The 14,875-nt window shown below is 44.4% G+C and overlaps 1 pseudogene; it reads right to left on the reverse strand.

The window, feature by feature from the left end:
- Positions 1–6,173: 6,173 nt before the first annotated feature.
- LOC146200832 (uncharacterized) lies at positions 6,174–8,346 on the reverse strand (annotated as a pseudogene).
- Between the last annotated feature and the right edge of the window lie 6,529 nt (positions 8,347–14,875).

Below are 14,875 nucleotides of genomic sequence, written 5' to 3' on the forward strand. Positions count from 1 at the left end.
AATAAATTGAGAACTGCGCCTGTTTTATAGTTTTTACGCTCGTTTATTTTTGTTTTTCTCTGATTTGTGCTCGTGTTGCCATTGATCTACGTATGTAATATTGTTTGTAATTGTTTGTTAGTTCTGTATATCACTTTTTCTCATTTTTTGTTGTTAACATGTGATGACACTATGAAACGTTTGAACAATGGTATTATTACTTCTCCCCCCCTATGTAATGCCCACTTGGGCCTTTAGGGTAATTAAATGAAATGAAATGAAATAAGGCTAGCAAAAACAGAACCGAATGCGCAGAATCTTCCGGTAAATTTATGTCTCGGGCATGCTTTTCGGCTGGCGACAAAGGTGCAAATTTATCAAAATGAAGACATGCCTTGACAGATTGCAGGTTGCTTGGACGACATGTTCCCAGTGCACCTACCTCTTTCAGGCGAGCTCATCTCAGATGCGTACAGTAAAACAGTAGAACACTGCCCTGCATTCTGGCTGATAAAGTGAGGTTCTTCAGCCGTGCGCGCTTGGTAGCCAGTGGCATTTCTCGCAAAATCTAGAGATTATGTGTTTGACAGCGAGTGCTACGGATGTCGCCACGTTATGCTGCATGGTGTGCTGGCAAAAGGCTCCCACGTGACATCACGATACGCCAGCTGGCGTACCACGCATATGATCCATCGTTTAGATGTTATGTGCGTCATTCGACTCTTAAATATTGGTCGAAAATGGAATAGGCCAGTGGACCACAAGAAATAGTTTCGGCCGGTGGTATCCAGCGGTTGTCTCGTGCACATCTTCGATGGTGCATGCTCCGTTCCCTAGAGCTTGCAGTGGCACACGTGCGCCTGTTCGAAGAGCACCGTTTTGAATATAGCTTCTCAACCGCTACAAGAAACTCGACTACGACGTCGCACAAGGAGTACAGATGAAAAAAAAATCGTTTACGATAGGCCGATGGGTATGTTTCGCTGGGCTAGATTCGCCAATACTCGCGGACATCAGAGAGATTTAGCTTGCAGGAGATGTGTAAACGTACACTTATACCGGTTTTCCGGACCACTCCTGCTTGCGCTCGCTCATCGACAGGGGTGGGGACAATAGCGGCCACCTCGTCTGCACATCTAGGTTTGTACATCTTCGGCAAGTTAAATCTCTCCATTGTGCCTGTAATGATAGGGCTAGGCAGGAAGGAGAACAGACTAGCTCATTCAGCTCCCCCCTTCATCACACTGCACCCCTTCTGCGAACAATACATACATCAGCAGGGAGACAAAGGCAGACATGCTTCCCTTTCCTACCTAGCTGTGCATTGTTTTCTTCCTGTGTTATGCATACATCAGGGTTCGTGTTTAGTATTTACAACATAACTGAAACGACTTGCTCCTCACATGAAATTTGTGTGTAGAGGCAGCAACAGAATTCTGCATTCACTTCCGGCAATGTTTGTTTCTATAAGCAAAACAGCACATAACTTGGGGCAGCCATTTATTGCAACGTCTGCTGAATTCGTAAGCACGACCTTGAAGAGACACCACTGCGCATTGCATGATGGTCGCCTGCAAGGAAATAAGTGGACACAGATACATCACATGTGAGATTTTTGTATAAGAAAGTGGAAAAAAACTAGTGCACACCAATACAGTTATCTGCTCTTTGTACTTCCCAATCATTCACGTTACATTCTGTAGGCGAAGTGTCCCAATAGCGTAAACAGACTAAGTAATACATGAATGCTTCCGTCTGATGCTGAAATGAGCGAGGGCAGTAATGTTGCAGATGCATAAAATGCACAACTCAAGAGCCATTGGCGTATGAAAAAAATACAATCTGCCACTATAAAGGTGAGGTGATAGACTAGTATTCTGCGCTGCCACATTACAAGAAAGCACATCATGCATGGTGAAACAAAGGAATTTGGGGGGGGGGGGCAATGATGCAATGCTTGTTTCAATGTTTCATCAGTTTGCCATGAGAGAACTTGACTGCAAACAGGTGAAATCCTAAAGAATATGCAGCGATTACAAAAAAAGGCATGGTGTGCAAATTATAGTGTTATCAGATGACGTCCAAGGCGTATGCAACAAGCTGGCCACTCCCAAAGGATGGGAGAGAAAACAAGAAAATAATGGGCATGTAAAAGGAGGACCTCGTGTCAAACACAATTCAGCACGTTTGGAATAAAAAACACAACATAAAATATTGAACATATGTTGCCTTGCAATCTAGAATAAAAGCAAAATATTTACAGTACCAGAAAGCTCCGAAAAACTGAAACCACATTACTGCCCCATATAAGTGGGGCCTGCAAGGTTTATATGTGGTGCTTTGTTTTGGGACTAACTAGAAAGCTAGTTCTAGCATGTGCATTAAGAAATTAAGCTTCAACATCTTATCAACTAAGCAAGAACACGTAACCTATAAGTGGTGTACTGTAGCTTTCTTCAAAACTAAGTAATAATGTTACAGCAAAAATTAGCATATCCTGTATAAGGCTGTGCCTAGCCCATACCCATGAGGCGGTAACATGAAAGGTAACAAAAATTATAAATATACCCTAGCAGGAAAGGAAGAGAACAACTGGGCTAAGTTCGATGGTCAGTGCTGGCCACACAAATGGTTTGTAAGGGTAACAATAAATCCCAAGGGAATGCAGGCATGGGCCAAGGCAGCATACAGTGAGGGGGAGTAAAATACTAGAAATATTGCAGAGATCAGGCTTGCAGCAAAACTGCAACAGGCATTGAGATCACGATTGGCCACTGTCCTCCAGTTGATGGAACCTGGCTGATGAAAATAAAAGAGATATCAACACAGATCATAACTTCCAATGCATAATTGTTCAATCATGCACTCCTCACACAAGACAACCCATTCTGAGCTATTGCAGTGATTACACAGTTCTCATTGGTTGAATCAACTATTCATTGTCATGTAGGGCCTGTCACGAGAAGGAGGAGGATTTTGACAGGCTCTGCAGTGGTTATACAGTTCTCACTGGTCGAGCCAACTACTAAATGCCATGTAATGCCTGTCACAAGGAGACTTGTGACATTGTAGTGGTTACACAGTTCTCGCTGGTTGAACCAACTACTCAATGTCACGCATGGGTACGCCTCGAGGAGCATTTTGGAGGTCATTGTAGTGGTTACACAGTTCTCACTGGTTGAACCAAATACTCATTGTCACAGAGGGCATGTCATGAGAAGAAGCATTTTGGCAGTCTTTGTAGTGGTTACACAGTTCTCGCTGGTTGAACCAGCTACTCAATGTTATGCATGGGTATGCCCAGAGCAGGAGCATTTTGACAGTCATTGTAGTGGTTACACAGTTCTCGCTGGTTGAACCAACTACTCATTGTCTTACTCGGCATGTCAGGAGGAGCATTTTGGGTCATTGTAGTGGTTACACAGTTCTCTCTGGTTGAACCAACTACTCATTGTCTTACTCGGCATGTCAGGAGGAGCATTTTGGGTCATTGTAGTGGTTACACAGTTCTCTCTGGTTGAACCAACTACTTAATGTCACGCAAGGCGTCATGAGGAGAAGCATTTTGGCATTTATTGTAGTGGTTACACAGTTCTCGCTGGTTGAACCATCTACTCAATTTTACGCATGGGTACGCCTAGAGGAGCATTTTGAGTCATTGTAGCGGTTACACAGTTCTCACTGGTTGAACCAACTACTCATTCTCACAGAGAGCATGTCATGAGGAGAAGCATTTTGGCAGTCTTTGTAGTGGTTACACAGTTCGCGCTGGTTGAACCAACTACTCAATTTTATGCATGGGTATGCCCAGAGCAGGAGCATTTTGACAGTCATTGTAGTGGTTACACAGTTCTTGCTGGTTGAACCAACTACTCATTGTCACGCAGGGTGTCATGAGGAGAAGCATTTTGGCAGTTATTGTAGTGGTTACACAGTTCTCGCTGGTTGAACCAACTACTCAATGTTACGAATGGGTACGCCTAGAGGAGCATTTTGACAGTCAATGTAGTGGTTATACAGTTCTCGCTGGTTGAACCAACTACTCAATGTTACGCATGCGTACGCCTAGAGGAGGAGCATTTTGACAGTCATTCAGTCATTGTAGTGGTTACACAGTTCTTGATGGTTGAACCAACTACTCATTGTCATGCTCGGCATGCCGTGAGGAGCATTTGACAGTCATTGTAGTGGTTACACAGTACTCTCTGGTTGAACCAACTACTCATTGTCACAAAGGTCATGTCATGAGGAGGAGCATTTTGGCAGTCATTGTAGTGGTTACACAGTTCTTGCTGGCTGAACCAACTACTCAATGCCATGCAGTGTGTACCATGAGATAAGAGGTGCATTATGACAGCCGTCACAGTGGTTACAAAGTTGGCTGGTTGAACCACCTCTTATGAAACAAAAAGTGCCTCGATTGTTTCGTCCATTGGCACCTGTCCTGCTGCGAATATGCAAGGCTCACTCCTGTGCAGACATTGCCTTCTTCCTCTTAGAAGTGGCCTTTTTGAGTTGCGTTTGTTCATTTGCCGGCGGATTTCTATTGAGCGAGTTGCTCGCGGGTCAACGATTTCTGGAAGAATGCAGTCTCTGTATAATCGAATCAGAAGTTGCTCCATTTTATTCCTCCAGAAATCGTAATCTCGCAGTAACCGCTGCACATGGATTCCTCTTGTGGTGTGCACAACAAAATCACAGAACCGCCGCCTTGTAATGTGAAGCTGGCCCTGAAGTTGATAAAAATATTGGTGAGGCTGCGAAAGACAAGAAGCTGTAGTGATGTCTACTTTTCCACAGATCTTTCGAGCAGCTTCAAGTGGATCCTGATCGTTTGTTGTGTACAGATATTTTACCTCCACAATGCCATCATCACCAACCAGACCATCTGGTGAAGCAGCCAGAAAACCATGATCAAGGTCTACGAAAAGACCACATGGCTGTACTTACCAAGATACTTTGTTGGGCGAGTTGGTACTTATTCATTATTGATATAAACAGCGTGAACACGAAAACAAGGGGCAAGAAACAAGAAAGCCACAGCGCATGTACTGTGGCTTTCTTGTTTCTTTCATTTGTCCCTTGTTTTCGTGTTCGCGCTGTTTATATCAATAATGGCTGTACTTCAGTGTGCATCTGATTTGTACAAGCTTAATGCTTCTTTCTCATGGTGTCTGCCATGCTCCAGAGCTGCAGTTGTGAAGCTCTTTCTGTGCACGAGGCCCTTGACAAGTACATCACATAGCGTAGAGTCCTTCCTCTTACAAACAGCATGGAAGTATGATGCTGTAAGGCGATGCTGCCTCTCAGCATGCCAGGCTGGATGGTCAGCCTGACCCCGTGTTGCCTCTTCTATTTGCTCACGCTGTTTGTGATCAACCTGCAAGCTCTGAAGCAGATCTGTAGTTTTTTCAGAGAACTGCTCAGGCAGCATATATGGCTGCTCACATTTAGGCCCATAGTGAATCAAAGAATCACTGGGTGTGGGGTCTTTGCGTCGAGGCTTTTGATGATTGCAGTCCTCAAAAAGCCGTTTCTGGTGCAACCTTTTCTGTACTGTATGTGCACTTTTTTTGCGACATACTTTTTCATGACTGCTACCGGGCTTTCGTTAGTTGCAGCCTTAATAGCTATGGCATGCCACTGAGGCCCGAGTTGAAAACTTAGTCCAGCACCCTGACACCGATGCTCATAAGAACCCTTCTGGCAGCTGTTTATCTGTTTGCTCCCTGAAAACTTGGCAACAAGACATGTAGTTTTCAGCAAGGTTGCTTGTGCCCCCTGTCACAAGGCCTTATCAGCAATCATGTTTGCTGCAGTCATTTTCACCTTTTGTTCCATCCCAAAAGAAGCGTTCGCATTTGTTATGGCAGCCAAACACATGACTTGGCCCATTCAAATGATCAGCTCTCAGATCTCGTGTGCTCTGCTCTATCAGCTCTTGCCTCTCCTCTTGAGAACCCTAAAACTCCCTCAGGGAGCGGGCATAGTGGCTGATTGCCTTGCGGACACCATTCTTGATGCGCTTTATCCTAGGCCCGCTTAGAATGCTGGCACTTCCTTTGCACTCTTTCACAACACCGTACAGCCGAGTTGTATAACATTTCAATGAATGATTGGCACACTCATCTTTATGAAACGACCGTAGTCTACCTTGGTACTGATTTGGTTGTAGACATATGAATCACCATCTCCTATGAAGGTACGGTATTCCAGGCCATGCATCTCTCTGCTCATTTTGAACCCTTCCACAATGATATCAGCTTCCATAGCACCTGAGCTTGCAGTCCAATTTTTATAGCAAGCATGCTCTTTGACCTCCTTCTGTTCCCTTGTGTAGTACCCACAGGTACTACACAGTTTGTTTCTCACAGCCAGGTAAAGCAGCTTCTGCGTGCGTTCTCTAATGACTACTGCAACCCCAGAATTTGCTGAATATCTGTGGCCATGGCTTCTGTGTTACCAGCCACCATCAACTACCACGGTGATGCGTGGGGTGGTCTGATCCTCACAGAACTCACCTGCTTCAGCAGCCAGCATTCGCTCCTCCTGGCCAGCTTTGAGCATCTGATCAATGAGCACATTCTTCCATTGCTGGAAACAGAACAGGTGGATCATATGAGTAAAGAAATTACCACACACAAGGCATAGTGCACAAACATTGTAAAGTGCACGTTAATAGGTGATTCATGCTTTCGAAGTGCAAATGACAAGTACAAAAAGACAGGCCTTGACAGAAAGCATGTGGTACATATCTCCAAGTGACATGGCCAAATGCAAGCCCTGTGCTTCCACACCAGCAGCTTGCATGTGGTGGACTTCTCTGTGCATTGTTTACGACCTAAGCTTCAGGCTTCTGTTTGGTGGGAGGAGCTAAGTCAGTTACAAGTTAGGCGTGCAGTAGCAAATGACCCAAAGAGAACTGGTTTCAGTCCTCTACCCAATGTCTATTGCCTGCTTCTGTGATGCCACTATGTAGGGTCAGTGCCTCATGTTTACTCTACTACTTCGTCATTGTCACTTTTACTGTTTGAATGCACAAATATGCCTCTCAAATACATCATTTGTGGCTCTACAGCAGTTTAGCTATCTCTGCAAAAAAAAAAGAAGAAATTTTGCAGAAGTGTCTTTACAGATTCCGCTGTTTTAAAGGTTGTGGCATCGTATACAATGTACGACTGCTTTCCCATGCCTCAGCACAGGTTTTACATTGCGACTACAACACCAGACTATTTCCAAAGAGGAACACAAGCATGCTTGTATATGAGTAAGAGCCCATGTCTGACTACCTATAAATGCTTTCCTCACCGCTTTCTCTTTTATATATTATGGTATCACGAGCTACAACACTGAGGAAAGCAATGCTAACAGTGCAAATATGTGCTAAGATTCCATTTCATGCTTGCTGTAAGTCATACCTGTGGACACGTGTGGTTACAGTTATGAGGCAAAACAAGGCATGCAGTGCAGAAAAATGAGCAGCCTATTGTTAGCATGACAAGTCCAGAAGCACGTTTTCCGCTCCTCCCCCAAATGCATGGTTAGCTGGGGTGTCGAGCCTGTTTCCAAAGACACTAGTAGTAATGAAACATACCATTTTTATATTAATATTTTAAGCTATATTTATATCTTTAGCAAAATGGATGGGCAGATAGTAAAACACGCAAAAATATGCTTCCTAAATGCAGAGATATCCAAGAAGTTTTGTTCATTTGACGTATGAACAACTATCCCCAGACGTCAATGCTTAGAATTAATGCAGACATGCCGAGCACATTTGTAAACAATAGTTTGAAAAACAAGAAAAGCATTTTATAAGAATATGCATCGTCCTACCTTTCCAATGCAGTCCTCCCTGCGCATAAATGCACCTTTGCTCATGACTGGGACTTCTATAACTGACATCACCTCCTTCATGTGAGAATGGCCACACCCTATGCTCATAAATGCCCAGACAGCAGCATCATTGATACCAAGCTGCAGGTTGTCTCCAAGGGGCGTTGGTTCTTGAACAGGGTCTGTAGTGACCTTTCTGACCTCATCACAGCTACTGCAATGAAAGGTCAGCTCAGACCACAGTCCTACTTTTCGCTCTTTTTGAAAGACAAAGCCTCCCTCTTTTTACTAAGGACAATTATGAGTGTCAAGGTGCCGTATGGCAGCAATGAAGTGTGTTAGTGACACCACCCTCCTTCCCGCCATGGCCCGAGACTGTGGCGTCTCCACTGCGCTCCCCTGTGTTTCGAAGGAGACGTCCGGCAAGGGCTCGTTGTTAACTCCTTCTGCATCTGTGAGGCCCAAATTAGGTTCCACACGAGAAGCAGTGCCCAATTCTGCGCTATCTCTGCTGGTGCTGATTTCTGGCATGCCTGCTTCGCTTCTGAAATATAAAGTTAACTCTTTTAGTGGTAAACATATGATGGCATTCTTAAAAACTCATGGGTGTACTGCAGTTAAATAAACCTTACAAATGAAGCCGATAGTGGTCTTGAAAGAAAATTGGGAAACATGCAGCCCCCAAAGGCAACCGTTCAGTGGTATCACGAAGTAATGAAACCATAAATCGTTGCCCATGCTCATAAGCGTGCAGTCTCATTGACTGTAGAATAAACAGATTGTCCATTTATTGCAAATTCCGTAGCAGACGTGGTAAAGCTGTTTCGTACAAGTCCTTGCTGTGTTCCACATCTAGCGAATACTACCCTCACAGAGTAGCTATGGTCTACTTTCCCCTTGTGAAGTTTTTATAATTTTGGTAGCATTGGACAGGTGTTTTGCATTAGATTCTACATTCTGTTTATTTTTTCATTGCGCTCATATGTTGTTATACTTAGCAATAGTAAAAGCACAAGGGGCATAAAAACGATAAGAGCAGGTTAATTATTTTCACACTTCATCTAATTTGTCTTTTGATGGCTTTTGCTTTCTACTAACCCTGTAATGTGGAATAGAAATGATGGCTATCAGTGTTCTCGAGTCAGCCTAATATTTATGGACAGCAGCCATGATAAGAATTTGATGTTCGCAAGGCTAGTGCGGTAGACATGTATGACTACAAGTGTTTATCCATACAGAAGTAATTATGCTTTCCGTAACTAAATTAGTGCAGGTTGGTTATAATCGCGCATACCATGCCCGCCGACACTGTGCTGTTTTGGCAGTTTGCATCATTTTTTTTACTTGGGGTGCCCAATTTCTCTACCTCTTGGTACAGCCACACACAACATAAAATCAGGGCTGACCCATATTGATAATTGTTTGCCTTATTCAAGGCAGGCTTTGTTCTTAATTGTGTCAAAAGAAGTGCAATGGCTAGTGCACAGAACACAAAGTTATCATCTGGGGAACAAGGGTGCCTATCACTTCCATTGCAAGTTTTGCTCTCTATGCACTTTTTCAACACTTCAGCCAATAAAAAGTCAGCAGAGGTTAGGCTTTTTTCACCGCTAGTTCAAAATGCGATGGGGTGAATAACAACTTTTCTTAAACATCTGATTTTGTGTCTGCAATGTGAATGCATTCTTCCAGCAAAAGACGAGAAAATCATTTTCACTGAGCAAGGAAAAAACTCGGCATGGACAAGCACACTTCTCCTGCAACAGTTATGTAATACATATGAAAACATTCGTCTCGACGTCCAAGACTCAAACTATATTTCTTTGAAGCACAAAACTGGCCATAATTGAGGTTTTACTCACGTAATGAACCCAGTTTTGTAACAAACAAGTTTGACATAAATTGAGGGGGCCTTCAATATGCGAGGGGAAAACTTCCAATCAACATTTCTGCGAGTTAAAATGTTATGTCTGCCCGTCCGCCTGCTCACCCATCCATGCGTACACCCATACATCAACAAACGGTGCGGTCAGCTGCGTTCGTGCCGTTCAGCATCGTTCGCTCCTAAGATGTTTGCTGCATCACGGCGAGTTACGATGATTTGGTCGCTGGCGACAACCAATCGTGGCGACATGACGGTTAGAGCGCAGGACGATTACAATGTGTTTAATGCGATGTTAGACATGGTTTTTTTGTTTGATAGAGGTTGGACATTTGCGCTCTCGATCTCAAGCTCGAAAAACCTCTTGAGGGGACGAGGTCCTGCTTCCACCATGGCATTTCACCTCCGAACCCCGAGCGCCCGCCGACTTTGTAGGCACACACGGCGCACAGCAGTGCGCTGAGCAACCCATCCCGACTTCTGCCAAGGGCGCACAGCCACGTTCGCCGGTGGGGCGCGCGCTCACCCGCAGGCGCTCTCGTCCGAATACAGCGTGATGTTATCAGTGAGCTGCCGTGGTCTGCGCTGCGTACGGAGCGAAACTGTGGTAATGAAATCTAGTGCGTAAATCTCAAGACAAAAGTGGGTTCATTATGCGAGTAAGTAAACTACGCGAGTAATTACGGTACGTGCCTGAAGATAACAACACTACAAAACGGGACGAAGAATGGAAAAGCAGGCTTACCTCATACGGCTCAAGCGCACAGTTTTGAGGTGCGCCCGTTGCTTCCTCGATGTTCTGCAAGCCGGTAGTTGACTCCCACCCATGGCTTTGCAATAATACTGCAGTCGTAGTGATTCAAGCCAGGCGACGATACTCACCGCACCTCGCACTAACACTCACCTCACAAACAGCCGTGCAAATATCAACAAGCAAAACGATTCACAGCACAAAAGTACTTATACCGCGGAGAGATGACTGGCTTCAATACTTTGAAGGAGTGTAGTCACGCGCGCCTCTCCTGGCAATTGAATGAACTCGAACTTTTGCTGCTTTTACCTAGATGGCGCTAGCACTAAAAAACCTTTAATGACCGAATACAGGTGCAAATACTAATTATCACCATGGTTTGTGCTTCTTATTTTAACTTTATTTTACAGTAATACAATATTAGAAAAAGCCAACTCAAACAAGGCTCACGTTGTTGAGTATGACGGCCTTCTCGATTGAATGTCGTGTAGGAAAAATTGATTATATTTGAAGGCTCAGTATAATCGTGTTAATTGTATAAAGCGCAATTTGCGCTTATTTTCGCAAATAACTACTATTCTAGTTTCGCCATGCATGATTCCTAGGCTGTAGAATGAGCGGTTTTTCTGGTCAAGCTATGCGATGTGAGGCAGTATTACGGAAATCTTCAAATTGGAAAAGTAATTAAAAACGAACTAGCGAATAAATTTCGATGAAACTTCGTACACTCAACTATTATAATGTGCGCCCGAAGTGGTAAACATTTTACTGCTGCGCACGTTGATAAAGCGCAGATATTCGTGCCCAAAATGGCCAAACTTTACCATGATTAAAAGGCTGCCGATCAAATACTGATTAAATTAAAACTAATTACGCGTTATTTTCCCTAAGATAAATACCCATTCTATGTGTAGGCCAAAGGAAACTGTTCTAAAGCCAGCAGTTCAGCAAATTAATCCGAAGTAGGGTATATCAACGACGCTAGCGAATTTGTCATCTGCAATACCACCTCTCATGCAGTTGATAACGTTGGCACACTAAAGCAGCGCACATCATTTGACAGAGCGTATATTAAGCTTTCGAATGATGCCTACATTGTAATGTTCGAAAAAGAACAACGCGCAGAATGCTCACGCCAACATTGCCTAAAATGGCACATTCGCGCTGCCGGAGTGGGGCCCCCGCCTTAACTCCCTTGACCCAAGGCAGTCTTTATCTCAATGGAGATACGCGGCGTGTCACACGGCAGTTCTTTAGGAAAGGAAGTTCCTAGCGTAAGGAGTTCTGATTTTCTCCCTCGAGCAGGTGAAGGGAGTTCTCTGGTTCCCTGTGAGCTTCAGTGTAGGTGTTAAAAAAAGCATATGCACTAATTTTGAGTTTACAGCTAATTTTAATACTGTAGCACAACGCAAAGCATGGAAAAAAAGTAAATGTGCAAATATCCAAGCATGCACTACATGCACGCAAGAATTTCGCAAGCACACTGTGGCCAGCAGAACAGACAAACCCGATATGCCAGTAAAAGTAACAGCGTATTCCTTTCACATGAATGAAGATACATTTATATTTTAAAGTCAATGGACCCCTTGCAAAAATCGTTAAGTAGGCTTTCCCACGCTGCTTCTTTCCCCAAACATGGCGTCACTGGCCGCCAGAAAAATGGCGATATAGACCTGAAATCGCATGTTGCTTCTACACAGATGCATGTAGTGGTAATAGAGCAATTATGCAAATATGTTCTGATGCATAAATGATATGAATTATGGCCATAATATAATGTTTCAATGCATTGCTGTTCCGCCATTAGAGGGGAATGCAGCATAGAGGTGAAGCTGACTTAACATTTATGAAAGGGGTCTATTCAAACTGTTGAAAAGAAAGCAGTTAAAATTATTTTACATAGTTTTACCTTGATTATTTTATATGCATACACAAAACGAACAGCGCCTAATGGGACCCCGACGGCGTCTCGGAGAAGCTAGTTCTTAGCCGTCTGACACGGCGACAACTCCTTTAGGGCTGAAATCCCTCCGTGGTCCTTTATGGAAAAGAAGTTCGTGGTAGTTGGGACTTGCCCGTGTGACAGAAGTATTAGAGCCTCAGCTGCAGCAGTCCTAGCAGGTGTATTCCTTCAGCATGCATGCTGAAGGAATACACCAGTGCTAAAAATGCAACTCGTACATCAGTTTTGTAATACAACTAAAGTAAAAATCAAAGGCTTGAGAAACATTTTTATTTCATTCATGATCTTCCTAATGTTTTCATTGCATTCTACCTACTACAGTATTTTTTTTATAAAACTAGTACATATGTGAACAAAACCAATTGAGCTGTCAAAAACATGTAGCTTGAAATAGCGAAGATCACGACGATTGTGCACCCTTCTAAGGTTTCGAAGCACTTTTTCGAAAATGTAGATCTTCGGGAGGTGGAGCACAATCAGCACCTGGCTGTCTTATCTGCATTACTGTTGTTTTGCAAAGGCCGTGACGCAGCTGCACTGAGGGCCAGTCAGCAGCAACTGTAACATTTTATTTTCCAATGCTGAAAGTAAATAAAAAAGCATTAACACACCGTGCAGAGCACAAATGCTTTTTTTTCACCCCAGACGGGACTAAAAGGAGCCCAATTTGGCGTCAGGACGCATGTACGTGCTTGAGAACGCGCGCGTCTTCTCCCTATTTCCTTTCACTGCTCTTCCCACTCAGAGTGGGCAGCTGACTGCTTGTCGGTATGAGAAATACATGTACTCCCGACTGGAAGCATTCTTCCCAACGCTGTGCCTGCGTGTCGGATCTTCCGTGGGCAGCGACGGCTAGGTGAGCCTGCCGATTTATCGACGGAACGTTCTTCCGCAGTGTGTGCTTTACCTTGAGCCTGCGTAATGAACAGTTACCTAGCATGCTCTGGCGTTGTTTATTTCGTCCGAACCTGATGTGGCTGCGACTCTACACGACGGGTTGAGAAAACGCCGCGTACGAGAAATGCCTGGCGCTGCTGCTTCGTAGCCCGCCTTGCTAGCAGTGGTAGCAGCCGTTTTTCAGTATGTTCGTGCTAACGCTGTTACTCTTTTGCTTGAGCTAGAAAAATGACGTTTATTTCACTGTAAACATATTTTATTGCGAACTCAATACTACTTTCACTTTTCAGCCCTTCGCGTAGCGAGCCTGTAGCCACCATTGACCTTTAGCGTGACCTTTGGCGCGCCGTCAAGCACCGCTGCGCAATAACGGGGGCCCCAACTCGCGCCGTCAACTCGAAGGCGGTAGCTACCAAACGCGGCCTAACTCCCGCTCCCTCCATGAAGAAGCGCTACAGCCGGAGTGACGTCATCCCATCTGCCACAAAAACAGGAGCCCCATGCTCGCGCTGTGAACTTGCGAGGCGGTAGCTATCAACCGCGGCCTAACTCTCGCTCCCTCCATGAGGGAGCGCTACAGCCGGAGTGACGTCATCCCATCTGCCGCAAAAATAGGGCCCCCAACTCGCGCCGTCAACTTGCGAGGCAGTAGCTGCCAACCGCGGCCTAACTCTCGCTCCTACCGTAGTTACCGCCGGGGGTGCAACATTCGATACTATGGGAGATCTCCTAGCGGCAGGTGGAACCGACGCAGTCTTCAGGGATGCTTTCATTTCTGCTGGCGTAAAGAATGCCGTTGCAGCCGGTGCCGGAGCGGCAGTTGTACATTCTGCCTTAACCTCACCCACAACCAAGTATATCGTTGCAGCCACGGCACTGCTTGCCTCGCTACTAGTTATACATAGAATAACCAGGTAGCACCCTGCAATAAACAATAGTTGAACCATATGCCGTGGCCAGAGTGAATCACTGCATAACCATAAGCATCACCACAACCAACTACACCACCTGCTGAACCTAGGCGTGGCCATAGCTATTGCTTTCGCAATTACCAGGCTTAACCAAGCTAAGCCACTGCCAATTTTTTCTTTGTGGAGGTATGTGTCGGCAAAAACAAATCATGTTTTTACGAGAGCAGTGAACAAAGAAACGAAGGGCATGTAATGACATTTTTGTTCAACTTGTTTTTACCAAGATTTTGACGAAACCTACTGCTTTTAAAAGAAAACCACTTCTGTAGCGTTGAGCTGAAATATCAATCTAGGTGCACATGATGAGTTTAGCTGTAATGAATAGTTAATTAGAACTGGTGCACTAAAATGAGTGAGATGGCTTATTAATAGCTGCTAGTCAGTCATAAAATGCACACAAATTTAGCTTGATTATAGATAATGGCCATTTTGTTAAATATTGAAAGTTTTACTGAGCTACACCACGTGCTTCGTTTAAATCATTTATTGAAGCAGGTAAACGTCATATAGAAAACAAATTCTGCAAACCCCTATGTTGAAAATGTTATCGACTCTAAATGTGACAGAATCGACCTTCTTCAAGTAGCCCTACTGCG

The sequence above is a fragment of the Amblyomma maculatum genome, chromosome 2 (assembly GCF_055883805.1).
Source record: "Amblyomma maculatum isolate TAMU_Amacu chromosome 2, ASM5588380v1, whole genome shotgun sequence".
Taxonomy (NCBI): domain Eukaryota; kingdom Metazoa; phylum Arthropoda; class Arachnida; order Ixodida; family Ixodidae; genus Amblyomma; species Amblyomma maculatum.